Genomic DNA, 15,648 nt, shown 5'->3' with positions numbered 1-15,648 from the left:
CTAGTGGGACGCTACGGAGCCCAGATATCCGCCCTCTGAAGCTTTTAGGGCCGACAGGGAGAGGAGAATGTCCCGCTAACGCGGTGTGTGTGTTTCACATGAGCGGGACGCTATGGAGCTCAGGTATCCGCCATCTGAAGCTTTTAGGGCCGACAGGGGGAGGAGAATACAACGCTGTGTGTATTTATTGCTAAGCTAGCGGCTAAGCTAGCTGGACGCTACGGAGCCCAGCTATCCGCCCTCTGAAGCTTTTAGTGCCGACAGGGGGAGGAGAATGTCCCGCTAATGCTGTGTGTGTTTTTCACATTAGCGGGACGCTATGGAGCTCAGGTATCCACCATCTGAAGCTTTTAGGGCCGACAGGGGGAGGAGAATACAAAGATGTGTGTATTTATCGCTAAGCTAGCTGGACGCTATGGTTCAGGTATCCGTCCTCTTTATTGCGGACAGGTTGAGGAGGATGTCCCGCTTCTGTGTGTGTGTGTGTGTGTGTGTGTGTGTGTGTGTGTGTGTGTGTGTGTGTGTGTGTGTGTGTGTGTGTGTGTGTGTGTGTGTGTGTGTGTGTGTGTGTGTGTGTGTGTGTGTGTGTGTGTGTGTGTGTGTGTGTGTGTGTGTGTGTGTGTGTGTGTGTGTGTGTGTGTGTGTGTGTGTCGGAGCTCAGGCTCTGATTACAGTAGCTACACTGTAGGAAACAGTTCTGAACTGTTTCCGCCAGTTCTTTAAGTTCGTCGTTCGCGAACAGCGAACGAATCGTTTTGTGGGAGGAATCAGTTCATCTCGTTCACTTCAAAGATTCGTTCAAAAAGAACGAATCGTTCGCGAACGACCCATCACTAGTCCAGTGGTTCCTAAGCTAAAGGAGGTTATAAAGGAAGTTTGAAACCTCCTTTCCTATCATTCTCATCAATCTAGAGAATTCGAACGGCACTTATCATGGCTGCCACTGAGGGACTTCCGGGTCATTTCACTCCTTTAGGAAGGTTCCTAAGCTAAATGGACTATTCGACTTCAGCCCACGTGATCAACAACAATGGCCGACCTTCGTGTTATTCTCGGTGGAAAATGCCTTTTTTAAGGTTCATTTGGCCATTAAAATGCGTTTTGATGTCATTTTATGCGAGTAATGAGTTTTTATTTCTGATTATTTGTGCAGTACATGTACATGATGTTTAGTTTGCTAGTTATGACGAAGATTACTTCATGAACGTTTTTTTGGTGGAAATGTGTTTTTTCACAGCAAAGTCACCCTCTGTACTTGGACTTATTGGGAGAATCTAAAGGCAAGAATATCCCAAATATTAATTTAGGTCTTTATTGTAGACCTTTAGTGTTGCCGTCTGTGAGGAAAATACATGCGGCTCAGAGCCTCGTATTTTTAAAATCTTTCTTTCCTTCTAATTTGTTATTCTTTTCAAAATAACACACTGTTATTTACTCACCAATAACACACAATTATCCTTGCTTTTATTTATTGGTTTAATTCCATAATCTCGGTCTTTTTTGGTGTTCGTCAAGAACTGAATTTCAAAATAAAAATAACGGGAAACAGACGTAGCATTTCGAGCGATTACCCAAGATTCTCAGCTACGCTGATTGGATGTTTTAGCCGCAATGTATGCAGGGATTTGGTGTTTATATTATATGAAATCCGGAAAACATTTTAAAAGAATAAAATACTTAATTCCGAGTGCTCTTGCTTTTCTCTTTGAAAGTCATCACATAACGGCATTGTAATACACGGTTCGGCTCCATTAAATATTACAGATCTGCCGTAGTTTTTTTATTTATAGCACCCTGATGAGAAGACCTTTGGAAAAACTGAAGAAATGCCGCCGAAAATGAATACTTGACGTGGATCATAAATATATCAACAATTAAAAAACATCTTCAATTTCTCTTCACACAATACGTCTCCTTGCAGTATCAACACTAATTCGGCTGACTTTTACATTTGATATAATTCATAGATAGGTTACAGTATATTTACACCATAACTGTTACGAATGGGTGAAGCAGGTAGGACTCAAATGCAGAATAACGAAAAGCGAGCTTTATTAAAATATATAAAGCTGTGGCAAAACAAGGCAGAATCCAAAATATCCAACACCAACGAGCAGCACAAGGAACACAGACCGTGGAATGACATGGAGGGGAAACAATGAACCGACATGGAACACAGGGGAAGACTAGACTAAATACACAGAAGGGTAATCACAGAACAAGACACAGCTGGGCAGGGGAGGACAAACACAAGGACAACAGGTGAACACAATCGGGTAATCAGGGAGGGAAACAGACAGAAAGCAGACAGGCAGGAAACGGGGGTGAACACTTTACACAATAAAACAGGAAACCCAAAGACAAGAAAAACACCAACACAGACAAAACTACAAACGTGACATAACATGAGAATCGTGACAATAACGGTGCACAGCTGATATAAAAGGACTTGTAGTTTTTAAAGATATTACTGATTTGAATTGGATTGAATTTTGAATGTAAGAATGTAAATACTGAGTCTGAAATAGTATAGCAATATGCTGTAAAATTATGTGAAAGCATGAATAAAACTACACATCTTCAGATGTTGTACATACAAGTGTCTGTGTGTACCTTGTGTGCACCGCCTAGTGGTTAAAGCACGTTATTGAATTATTGTTTTTATGTGTTATATTTGATTAAAAAAATATTAAGAGTACATATACTTTCATAGGGGGAAAGTAGAAGGTCTGTGATAGAAATATAGAATATAAAAAATCAAGAAGATACTATAAGTGATCTCTTCAATAAAACAGTTTAGTGCATGATGTACAAAGATATTAATAGGAGGAGGTGCAAAACAGAAAAACGAATTAACCTTTATTTAAACATTAAATAACAGATTAAGGTCTTGCTTTCCTGCAATGTTAACTATGTTGAAGCACTTATTTTAACTGATATTATACATATGGATTATACTCTTATGTATGTAGATAGAATAAGAAATGTGCAGAATATGACAGTTTAATGGTGGAGGTACACACATATTGATAGATGTCTTGTAATGCACTGTTGAGGGACCTGTGACCCAAGTTTTTCATTCATTGCATAACTACACCGTAGTTGTGTATATGATATGTCAATAAACCTTTAAAATCTTGAAAGGGATGTGCAAAATAGCCATAATATATAGTCTTTAATTAACTATTAGTAGAGAATAACGAGTAATTAATATACTTTATTACTCGTTTCCATTAATGTCAATTGCAGATACATGTTTAGTCTTCTCAAGCACCAACTATCAAATATCTCATTTTACTCAGGTGTAACTAAAGTCTGATTTAAGGGTTGTTTATATTTCACATCATTAATCAGAATCTGCAAAGTAACTCAAATAAGTGTAGTGGAGTAAAAATACCAGGTTAACCTCTGAATTGTAGTAGTAGAAGTAGAGTAGAATTACAAAGTATCAATGAGCTGTCATGTGGGTATATATTAATGCTATATATTAATGCTGCGCATTATGGACAGCGATTTTCACCCATTTATTAATTATATGTTTTACATTTGATAACACCAATGTGTTTAATACTGGCAACTTCTAATTGTGGGAAAAACGAAAACGTTCAGTAGAGACGTCCCATAGAACATTTTGCGAAACACAATAGTGTAGCGTGTAGTTCTGGGGGGCGTTCGATTCCAGTTTTGGATAGTCTGGCGTGGTTTCGTTCCATTTCAAACAGCTGTTTGACGCTGCGTAACCTTCGCGCACTGCCACTCCAACATCCAATCCCAGACCTTGAAGAGTAATCACGGGGACTGTAGTCCTAAACGATAGCTGGGGATTATGGGTAGTGTAGTGTCTTCGGCCATCCTAAACTCAAAAATGTTGACAATCGCAATGATGCTCGAAATGTCCCTTATAGGCCTACGTCTGTTTCCGGTTATTTTTATTTTGAAATTCAGTTCTTGACGAACACCAAAAAAGACCGAGATTATGGAATTAAACCAATAAATAAAAGCAAGGATAATTGTGTGTTATTGGTGAGTAAATAACAGTGTGTTATTTTGAAAAGAATAACAAATTAGAAGGAAAAAAAGATTTAAAAAATACGAGGCTCTGAGCCCCATGTATTTTCCTCACAGACGGCAACACTAAAGGTCTACAATAAAGACCTAAATTAATATTTGGGATATTCTTGCCTTTAGATTCTCCCAATAAGTCCAAGTACAGAGGGTGACTTTGCTGTGAAAAAACACATTTCCACCAAAAAAACGTTCATGAAGTAATCTTCGTCATAACTAGCAAACTAAACATCATGTACATGTACTGCACAAATAATCAGAAATAAAAACTCATTACTCGCATAAAATGACATCAAAACGCATTTTAATGGCCAAATGAACCTTAAAATAGGCATTTTTCACCGAGAATAACACGAAGGTCGGCCATTGTTGCTGATCACGTGGTCTGGGAGCTGTTGCAGTGTCCATAGCAACCACCTTAGCAACCATGAATGTGTACACATTCATGAAGTAATCTTCGTCATAACTAGCAAACTAAACATCATGTACATGTACTGCACAAATAATCAGAAATAAAAACTCATTACTCGCATAAAATGACATCAAAACGCATTTTAATGGCCAAATGAACCTTAAAATAGGCATTTTCCACCGAGAATAACACGAAGGTCGGCCATCGTTGTTGATCACGTGGTCTATGAAGGTCTATGGGACGCCCTGCCCGTAGAAGCCTGACGGTCAAGGGGTCCGCTGTCCGCAATGAAGGTCTATGGGACGCCCTGCCCGTAGAAGCCTGACGGGCAAGGGGGCCCTGTACGTAATATAGCGACGGGGAGGGGCCCTGACCGTCCGTCAATATGTGACGGGATGGGAGTGAGAACGTGTTGGTGTGTGTGTGTGTGTGTGTGTGGTGTGTGTGTGTGTGTGTGTGTGTGTGTGTGTGTGTGTGTGTGTGTGTGTGTGTGTGTGTGTGTGTGTGTGTGTGTGTGTGTGTGTGTGTGTGTGTGTGTGTGTGTGTGTGTGTGTGTGTGTGTGTGTGTGTGTGTGTGTGTGTGTGTGTGTGTGTGTGTGTGTGTGTGTGTGAGAAGATATTGTGGATATGAGGTGAGAAAATGTGCTTCACATGCCCTCCAGATGCAGCAAAGACAGACGATCCACTACCAACCAATCCTGCTGATTGCCCTTCACATCTCACAGACACAATGAGGACAGAGTTTGTTCGCAGAGGACCATATCAGATAACACCTGATTTCATTTTCCCAAGGAGAGATGATGGGAGAAGTTGCCACCACCAGTACTTCAGCAGGACCTTAGTAAATGGAGAAAGGATCAAAAGAAGTTGGGTGACATATTCAAAAAAGAAGAACAGTCTTTTTTGTTTTTGTTGTCAACTTTTCTCTCCAAAACAAATTCATTTAACAAATGCAGGACTGTCGGATTGGAAAAATGCAAGTGCTGCTTTGACCAGCCATGAAAATAGTCCGGAACACCTGAACAATTTGGCGTCATGGAAAGAATTGGCAGTTCGATTAAAACAAGGTACAACAATAGACAAACAAGAGCAGGCCCTCCTTGAGGCAGAGAAGAGTCGGTGGAGAGCAGTGCTGACACGACTGGTTGCTATTGTACAGTCTCTGGCAGGGCGAAATATGGCATTGAGAGGAAAGACAGAAATACTCCAACTTTTTGAAAGAGGTTGAGCTTTTGGCGCAGTTAGACCCAGTGATGAAAGACCACATCCACAAGATTAAAAGTCAAACATCCCACCACAGCTACTTGGGCAAAACCATTCAGAATGAGTTGATTGAATGCAGTGGAAAGATTCTATCAACAATAGTGCAAGAAATAAAGAAATACAAGTACTTTTCCCTCATTTTAGATTGCACCCCGGATGTTAGCCACACTGAACAGCTGTCAGTAGTCATCAGAATTGTGACACTGGAAGAAGACCCCCAGATTAAAGAGCACTTCATGGGATTCCTAGTAGCAGAGGAGTCCACTGGTGAAAGTTTGTCCACCCTGATTTTGAAGAGGCTGGAGGAGTTGCAGATTGCCTTTGATGACTGCAGAGGACAGTCATATGACAACGGCGCAAATATGAAAGGGAAGAACAAGGGAGTACAGGCCAGGCTACTGCAGTTGAACCCAAGAGCTTTGTTTGTGCCTTGTGGGGCACATACACTCAATTTGGTCATTGCTGATGCTGCCAAAATCTCCAAAGATGCCATATCATTTGTTGGCATTGTGCAGAAGCTATACTGCCTGTGTTCTGCCTCTACACAGAGATGGGCCATCCTCAAGAAACATGTCAACCTTTCACTCAAAATGTGGTCAGAAACCAGATGGGAGAGCAGAGTGAAAGCTGTGGAGCCTCTGCGATATGAAGCCGCAGCTGTGAGAGAGGCACTGCTTGAGGTGAGAAACCAGGCCAAAGACCCAATCATCAGGATTGAAGCCCAGTCTCTGGCAGAAGAAGTGGGGTCATTCCGCTTTTCACTGTGCACAGTGGTCTGGTATGACATGCTAAGTCAAATTCAGCAGGTGAGCAAACTCCTGCAGTCCCAAACAATGCAAGTGGATGTAGCAGTAAGTCTACTGAAAAAGCTCTCGAATCCTACAGAGCCACAGGCTTTGTGGCTGCACAAACATCAGCCAAGGACATGTGTGAAGACATGAATGTGGACGCAGTCCTTGTGCAAAAGCGGCTGAAGTCAACAAAGAGGCACTTCTCATATGAGTCTCCTGATGAGCCATTGAGGGATGCCTTGCAAAATCTGGAGGTAACCTTCTTTAACGTGGTGGTGGATGCTGCAGTGTCAGCACAAAAGGAGAGGTTTACCACTCTTAAACATGTGCAAGACAAGTTTGGCATTCTGTACAACTTCCCAGACCTGCCACACCAAGAGCTGATGAAGCAAGCAGAGGCACTTGCACACACCTTAAGCCATGGAGGGCAATCTGATTTGGATGGGAAGGAGCTGGCTCAGGAGTTGGAACATTTACCTGACTTGCCATCAAAGAGCATGACAACTCTTGAGTTGTTGAAATTCATACACACAAAGCAGCTCACCGAAATATATCCCAACTTGTGTATTGCTCTGCGGATCAGTGCAACGCTACCAGTAATAGTAGCTTCAGCCGAGAGGAGTTTTTCCAAATTAAAACTCTTAAAAACATACCTGAGGTCAACCATGGCTCAAGAATGCCTCAGTGGTCTGGCTGTAATCAGTATTAATCATGAGGTTGATGGTCAGATTTCATATGATGTGATTGATGACTTTGCAGCGAGGAAGGCCAGAAGGATTGCACTGTAAATGGAAACCAGTAGGAGCTAATATGTAGGCTAACCTTGTGTGATGATAGGGAGTGGAATGTAAATAGTTCTTAATTTTTATTTATTTAGCATATTATATATTGATTATTTGACATTTCTTCTTAATTTTCATTGAAAGCAAATTTGCACATTCTTTTATTGTTTGTTATTGTTATTATTATTATTATTATTGTTTGTTAGCTAAGTTGTTTGTTTTAATTCTTTAGTGTGAACTTTACATTTATTCTTAGCTCTTGTTCTTGCTTGTAATAAATGAAGGTGCAGTACTTTACTGTATAACTGTTAAGATGTTTTGAATGTTGCATCTAATTTTCAACATTGGCTTTGAGATTCTGCCATGAAATCTCACTCTTTGAAGGGACAAAGAACATGTTGGAAACTGCAGGATTTTTCTCTCCCGTTTTTTAGCCACACTTGATTTGTGGTGCACAGCCTAGATTTTGAGACTCTCCTTTAAATCGATTTGTATCCCACTGCTATTCCATTGCCCCGCCTGTTGGCATTGGATTGAATATCTGCTCGGTTTGTTTAACCTCAGAGTGATTGACAGCTCTTGTGTTGGGCTTACCACAGGACCTCCCTCAAGTGCAGCCCAGAATGCTACATAGAAACATGGAAACACAATGTTAAGCATCCGAGGCTGGAATGTGTGGTTCCAGTTAAGATGTCACTTCTGATCACCTTTTTTAACTGTGACAGACAGAGGTTGTTGTGTGTCGTCATTTTTAGATCTGTTGCTATAGGCAAATGATTGATGTGTCAGTCACTGCCCTCCTAATCTCGTTAATACAGATAAATGCAGGTAGATAGATGTCTGTGCAGGCTTACAATTAGCAGTAAAAACAATAAACCATTACCTACTTAACACGTAGCTTTTGTGTGTAATGCCGTTCATGCCCAAGTGGTTGTTAAGGAAAATCAATCTGTAATCTCATTGACTTGTTTTAGTGGTTGGCCATGGTGAAATTAATCAAATAAATTAAAATCAAATGAGATGATCTCAGGCTATTATAGGCAGGGACGATGAGGCTTTAATTGTATCACAGGCTACAACGATCCCTAAAGCATTACTAGAATTAGACTTGCAATGGCCTGGAGACAGGAGACAAGAGTTTGCACACCGCACTTCACTCAGCCTGCTTGGTTGATGGAGTCAGGCACAAGCTTGTTTTCACAAAACCAAACAAAAAATAAACGTACATTCTCCGGCTGCAGCTAAAAATAAATGTCCACTACAGTGTATACATCCACATTTATACAGCTTTTTCTCCTCATCCCCTTCCGCTCCTTTTTTCTGGTCATTACCATACAGTACAAATATTTTCTGAACATGTATATCTAATCTTCTGTCCTTTTCTTTGAACACTTTATGGAGTGTGTACATTGCATAATTGCTGTTTGTGGGAACATTTTTGATTAGTGGTCTGATGCATGCAAAAAAAAGGCTTTTGTATTATTTCCCCACATGGATCAAAAGCCCACACAAACAGGCTACACACACTGGTGCAAACTCCATTGAAACACATTGAGCATTATGTTTTATGGTTCACTGGGAAATCTCCACTTTTAGCAGAAAGTAACACAGCTGGAGCCTCTGAAATGCAAACAATGCAGTGGCAGTGACCATGACACACACACACACACACACACACACACACACACACACACACACACACACACACACACACACACACACACACACACACACACACACACACAGGGCATCCATCCTGCAGTTCGTCAGCGATTACTCAGTGACACTGTGAAGGTACATTACAGTTTCAGAACAACTGGACTGCTTTAAGTGGAGTCTATTCTGTTATTGTAGTTACTGAATATCCCGTCATTCTTCTACCTTTCATTAGTCATGTACTTCTACTGTAGACACACATATAAGTCTTGTTTCACGCATTGCTTGAGTGGTTGAGCGGAGTAATCCATCACTGTGAATATTGTGTTTTTATTTAATATCTTTAGCACAGCTTCACATTTTAAATAAACTTCAGTTTTACTGAACACAGCAAAGCTTCATATGTTGAATAGTCTTGTATAATGACCTGTGTATCCCCTGCATGTTTGAATGAGTAGATAGTATACAGTAAATACGGTTAACGGTTTGTTTGGTTGCATATTGCATGTACATAAAGTTGTACAACAATAATATGTTTTCTGTTGACAAAAATAATTTGCTGAAATGTCACAATCCATTTCAACACATATTGGAAAATATACAAACTGGATTCACACAACCATGTCTTTGACAACAGATTACTACATTGTTATGAGTTTGTGTAGATTAAATAGGAGAATGTGCTCAATAGAGTTAAAAACACGGGATTGTCCTTTTAAAGCGTGCAATTTAGATAAACAGATATGGATCTCATCGTCCATGCAAACTGTGAGTTTTCACATAGTCTGACCCAACAGTGTCGTTCAAGCTACAAAAGCATTTCAATTCTGTCCTCATACTAAGATCTTTATAGCAACACCGGTTCTTTGACAGATGTGTAATTTCCATTTAGATTCAAATATTTGACTTGAGTGTGGAAATGATCCTGGTTTCTCTCTCCTCCACAGAGTTGTTGGCTTACACAGAGAGCCTGACAACATCGCCGATCCAACAGACGTCCGTGGTGAGAATTGCACATGGAACACATCCATCATTGTTTGTTTATTCATTTTCATGCTCCAATGCCTCTTGGTTTTCATTAAAAATGTATCGGAGAGAAAAAGGTACTGTCTCTAAATCTCGGGAAATACTTGATATGTACAGGCGGCATCTGTGGGTTGTGTCCAGCTCATTAGCAGGTCGGGGACCAATGTCAAGGGGCCCGTTTTGGTGCCGTTTCTGAAATGGAATGTGTGAGGTTTTTTTAGCCAAATATTTCCAGAATACACAACACTTGCCTCAGCGTGTGAATAGGGAGAAGTCCTGCAATATACACACACATACATACACACACACACACACACACACACACACACACACACACACACACACACACACACACACACACACACACACACACACACACACACACACACACACACACACACACACACACACTACTCTGGAGGACTGTACTTGCCAACACTTGATGAAGCTATCCTTTGCTATGACATTGATGGAGGTCTAACTCTGCAGAAGAGGGCTGTATTGTGCAGTTTCTGCAGTGGGAGAGACGATTCTCCCCTACGGGCTGCAACAAGTCCTCCAACTCATACGACCAAATAGGCCGATTGTTCAGGCCCAATTATTACGACCAAATATGTCTTTTGTTCAAGCGCTATTAGAGAAATTAGAGGCTTCTCAATACTCACATTTCCCCTCCTCGACTCTTCGGTCCTCCGGTAGTGACCCGGAAATGAATTTCAGCGCGCCATGTTGAAGGACATCTCATTTCTCTAAATGCACACCGAGGATCGAGCGTCGAGGAGGCTCTCTGGAGGAGCTCTAACCGAGGATACACTGATGGTTCCTCCACGGCTCCTCCGCGGAAGCATTTCCGGGAACGGACTTATCTCAGCCAATGATTGTGTTATTATGAGAGTGCTCTCATACTTTAAATTGTATATATTTATATACATATATTTGTGTGTGTGTGTGTCCGCATCTGTAGCCTGTTATTGTCTCATTATACCGCACTCTCAATGAATTCAAAGTAAATATGTGGGGGAACAATGTTCAGCTGATCTAACAGAGATTATAAAATATGACAAAACACTCGACAGCTGATGCAGCTGTTGCCACGTAATAATGAACGGACGTCGCTTTAATATGACCGCTCAGAGGAGAGGAGTTCTCATTTCTTTAAACGTCTGCTGCTTCCCCTCCTCTCTCCTCGGTCCTCCGCTCGCATCTCCTGTGGGCGGGACTAAGTCTCGAGGAGGGGAGTCGAGGAGGGGAAATGTAAGAATTGAGAAGCCTCTATGGCAGAGACGTGCAGTCAGGGGAGGCAGGGGAGGCAGAGCGTCTCCACTGCAGCCTGTGCGTCTCAACACCCCGGGCCCCGCAGCAACTCTATCACCAGTTAAATGAAATAAAACTAATGTGTTGAGTTATATCAGCTGACAAATCTACCAAATATATGGTGTTCTTAGTTTCCATACCTCCTGTGTTTTATGAGCGACTTATCAAGTCTTAGCAAACGGCATAAAACATGATTAAACATGATATAAAACCATTCTCGTATCTATACAACCTATATAAATACAAAACGGCCTCAGTTTAGACGTAATTCTGTCCTTATGCATACCGTATCATTTATGAGAATAAATGTCATAACATTAAGACAACAAAGAGAGAGAGAAGTGGGAACATTTTCGCATAGACTTCTACACAATCTGAGGTGATATAGAGAGAGAGAGAAGTGGGAACATTTTTCGTTTTCAATAACATATCCTTATTTATTTCTCCAAGTTAGGTTTTTGTGTGCACTGAGGAGTCGCAAACAGGCATTTGTTTAATCATTTTAAGATTGGGTTTAATCAATGTTTGCAAATGAATTATTGTATCATACATGAGAGGTAACATTATATTTATGGTATTATTTCCACATATTTCTCTCCATTCTTTCTTCTGCCAATGGTGTCGTACTTTGTCGTCCCTCACGTTTTTGTGCGTAGTGCGTACCATGGGTCAGAGTTTGCGTGGAGGACCGCACATTTTCCCGTCAAGTTTGTTTTTTATAAATCGCAAACATTGCGTAGAAACTGGCGTACGCCATCTTTTGAGCGTATACGCACCGTTTATAAATAAGGCCCCAGGGCTTTACCATTAACAGCGATCGCTTTACATTACAGTGATGGACAAAAGGTTTTTATTTATATTTAACTACACTGGCCAGCTGTTTAAAGACATTCGGAAGACTGACTCGCGCATCATTGATTTTTGTCTATTCATTTAATTTGTTGACGACAAAAATATGAAATATCACCAGCCTCATCAATTAAAGTACTATATTATGTTGAAGAAAATATCTTATTTAAGAAAAAAGTAATGGTCCATGAAAATCCACACCCTCTCCCTTTTGTCTTCGCATTCTTCTAACCAGCCAATTGTTTTTTTAGATGGGAACAAATTAGGGGGATTATTTTTTGCAATAAATATTTAAAGCTGACACTCATTTAAAATGTACAGTTCTGCAATATTTTGCAAATGCTTTAACTTTGCTTAGTAAATTGCGTTTCAACTACACCTTACTGCTATTTACTTAAAAAGATTACAATTGTCCCTGACAATTATTGTGCTCACACACATACAAGTGTGTTTATATTCTTCACTGTGCTGTTGTATTATTCATAAGCAACAAAATGTAACCTACCATCGGCGACAGATGGTCTGGCGTATGTTCTCTACCCGACTGCCTCTTTGGACGCTGTACGCTCACACACACTTACTCACACACAAACACTGAGCCTAAAAGCTTGGAGACCTGGTGTTCCTCAGCCTCCCAGTGAGCCCATAACAAGAATGAGATTGACATTGTAAAGATTAACGTGGTGGCGTTGTGCAGACACAGATGCGCTCTCAGTGGGTCTCTAATGAAGGTGGTCTACTGTACTGTATGCGCAGGGTTTACTGTACGCTGCTCCACTTATTGACTTGGCCTCAGTTCCAACCCTGTCTCATAAAAAAACGTGTAATAACTACGTTGGTCCACAACGTAGGATGTAGTATTTCTACAAAAACGCCTCTGAAATTGTAAGATCCCTACGTTTTTGTTCACCATTCATTCCAATGGCTGTGTTACGTGATCTTCACATTTCTCCCTGCAGAAAAAAAAAACATGGCCGAACTTCGTTTTATTCTCGGTGTAAAATGCCTATTTTAAAGTTAGTTTGGCCATTAAAATGCGTTTTGATGTCATTTGATGCGAGAAATATGAGTTGTTATTTCAGATTATGTGTGCAATGGATGCACATGATCTTTAGTTTGCTAGTTATTACGAAGATTACTTCAGGAAATTGTGTCGATACAACGTTTTCATTGTTACCAAGGTGGTTGCTAGGGACGCTGCTATGATATTATTTATGTTATGTTGTGTAACAGTTTAATGGTGTAATCTTTATTGCTACCCCCTTCCCCGTCAATGTATAGTGTTGGTCCACAGCGCAAACGTATTAGTTTAACAAAATCCGCATCTAAAATTGTGGCATAGATACGTTATTTTCCCCTGTGCAATTCCAGTCTCACGTCTCACATCACATCGTCATTAACAAATACCGGAAACAGACCGAAAACACTTTATTCCGAGTGTGCTTGCTTTTCTCCTTGGAGGTCATCACATAACGGCATTGTAATACACGGTTCGGCTGCATTAAATATTACATATCTGCCGTAGTTCTCTATTTATAAAGCCCTGATGAGAAGACTTCTAGACAAACATGAGGAACTGCCGCCAACACTGAAAACGTGACATGGATTATACATATATCAGCCATTATAAAACGGACAAGTCAAATCAAGCAATCTGATTGGTTCTTAGCCGTGATATATTGAGCGTATACCACGGGTAGAATTGTAAGTTACTTTTCACAACAAGTCAGTATCCCTCCGCGTCTGCGAAAAACAGTATACCGTTGGGCTGAAAAACAAGAAAGCAGCGGAGAAGTAACGGGGCAGAAACCCTCCTTTTTACGCAGCGGTCCAGACATAGACATCAAACGGCAAAACATATTCAGTGTGCAGTTCCTTTGGCATTAGGGCAGGGATATCTAGATACTTTCCAAGGTTTGACATAATGAATTGTGCTACTTTTAAAGCAAGCAACAATGTTTTCAAATCTGTAATCAAAGAGGTCCGCAAAAACACTATCGACCAATCAGATTGCTTGATTTGACTTGTCAGTTTTATAAATATATTTACATTTCTTCCGGTACGATACAAACTTACAAAGCATAAGATGGAAACACTGGAAAAGTACCACCATTCAAAAGCTTTCTGATGCGGGTCTTGAAACAAAGCTGAACAATTATGACCGTTAGTGGCCACAGGTGCGAAAGCTCTCTCCAGAGCTACTGGAAGCCCAATCTCGGGGACCGGAGAAAGTGGAGCAATATTCTCGCCACGCCAAGCAACAGCCTAGGGCAGTGTTTCCCAACCGGGGGTACGCGGGAGTACACGTGAAAAGATTTTGAAAAGTTAAAAAAAAAAAAAAAAAATGATTTTAGATTTTTTATTTTTATTAAATTTTTTACAGGAAAACTGTACCCAAATAATGAATAATGCATAATCTGTAATAATGTAACGAAAATTGGGGACATTCAAATTAAGTAATAATTTGCTGGCTATATTATTGGCGCGGCGTTCAGCTTCCCGCCGGACTGTCAGGTGTTACATCATCATCATCATTGTAGTGGAGCGCTGGTTTTCTTGCTAGCTAGCAAAATATCAACATCCTATCCTATCCTCCGCTTCGCGTCGGGCCGAACCACGCCCATTAGCTGTGATATAATGAGCATTTACCACGGCCTGTCGTGAGCTATTGCTTAATTAAACAACATCTTACATTTCTTTTCACACAATGCGTCTCCTTGCATCAACACTAATTCGGCTGACTTTTATATTTGATCCAATTGGTAGATAGGCTGTATTTACACCATAAAGGTGCACAGCTGATATAAATGGACACCTAGTGGTTAAAGCATGTTATTGAATTTCATTATTTTTATTATTAGATATTAATAGGATCCCTATAAAGTATATTCATTACTCGTTATTCTCTACTAATAGTTAATTAAAGACTGTATATAATGACTATTTTGCACATCCCTTTCAAGGTTTCAAGATTTTCTAAGGTTTATTGACATAATCATATACACAAACGGTGTAGTTATGCAATGAATGAAAAACTTTGTGTATACCTCCAGCAATGTTAACTATGTTGAAGCACTTATTTTAACTGATATTATACATATGTGTTATATTCTTATATAAGATGTATGTAGATAGTATAAGAAATGTGCAGAATACGACAGTTTAATGGTGGAGGTACACACATATTGATAGATGTCTTGTAATGCACTGTTGAGGAACCTGCGACCAAAGTTTTTCATCTTGTCAGGTATTGAACAATCAATAAATAAAGAACACAGAATTATTAAATATAAAACACAGTATTTGTGTGATTATACTAAATTATTTACAAATAAACACCACTGCATATTTACAACTGTTACACATGCTGATGTAACGCAAATGTTTCCAACTTGGGATCAATAAAGTATATCTTATCTTAAGATGATCGATGGCTACTGCCATATTTGCAAAATGTGCCTCTGAACCTTGACAAGTGCATGTTTCAGGC

General features: G+C 40.2%; 1 protein-coding gene across 3 annotated transcripts in view; it reads left to right on the top strand.

Annotated features, from left to right (window-relative positions):
• Positions 1 to 15,648, top strand: part of LOC117460122 (golgin subfamily A member 7B-like) — a 53,008-nt gene that overhangs the window by 32,962 nt on the left and 4,398 nt on the right. For all 3 annotated transcript variants that reach the window (XR_011644538.1, XR_004553601.1, XR_011644539.1), the window contains exon 7: positions 9,917 to 9,972. The gene's annotated coding sequence lies outside the window, so the exon portion shown is untranslated. The remainder of the gene's footprint in view (positions 1 to 9,916; positions 9,973 to 15,648) is intronic.

The sequence above is a fragment of the Pseudochaenichthys georgianus genome, chromosome 15 (assembly GCF_902827115.2).
Source record: "Pseudochaenichthys georgianus chromosome 15, fPseGeo1.2, whole genome shotgun sequence".
Taxonomy (NCBI): Eukaryota; Metazoa; Chordata; class Actinopteri; order Perciformes; family Channichthyidae; genus Pseudochaenichthys; species Pseudochaenichthys georgianus.
Note: the sequence above shows the minus strand (reverse complement) of the source record. Positions and strands in the feature narration are given on the sequence as shown.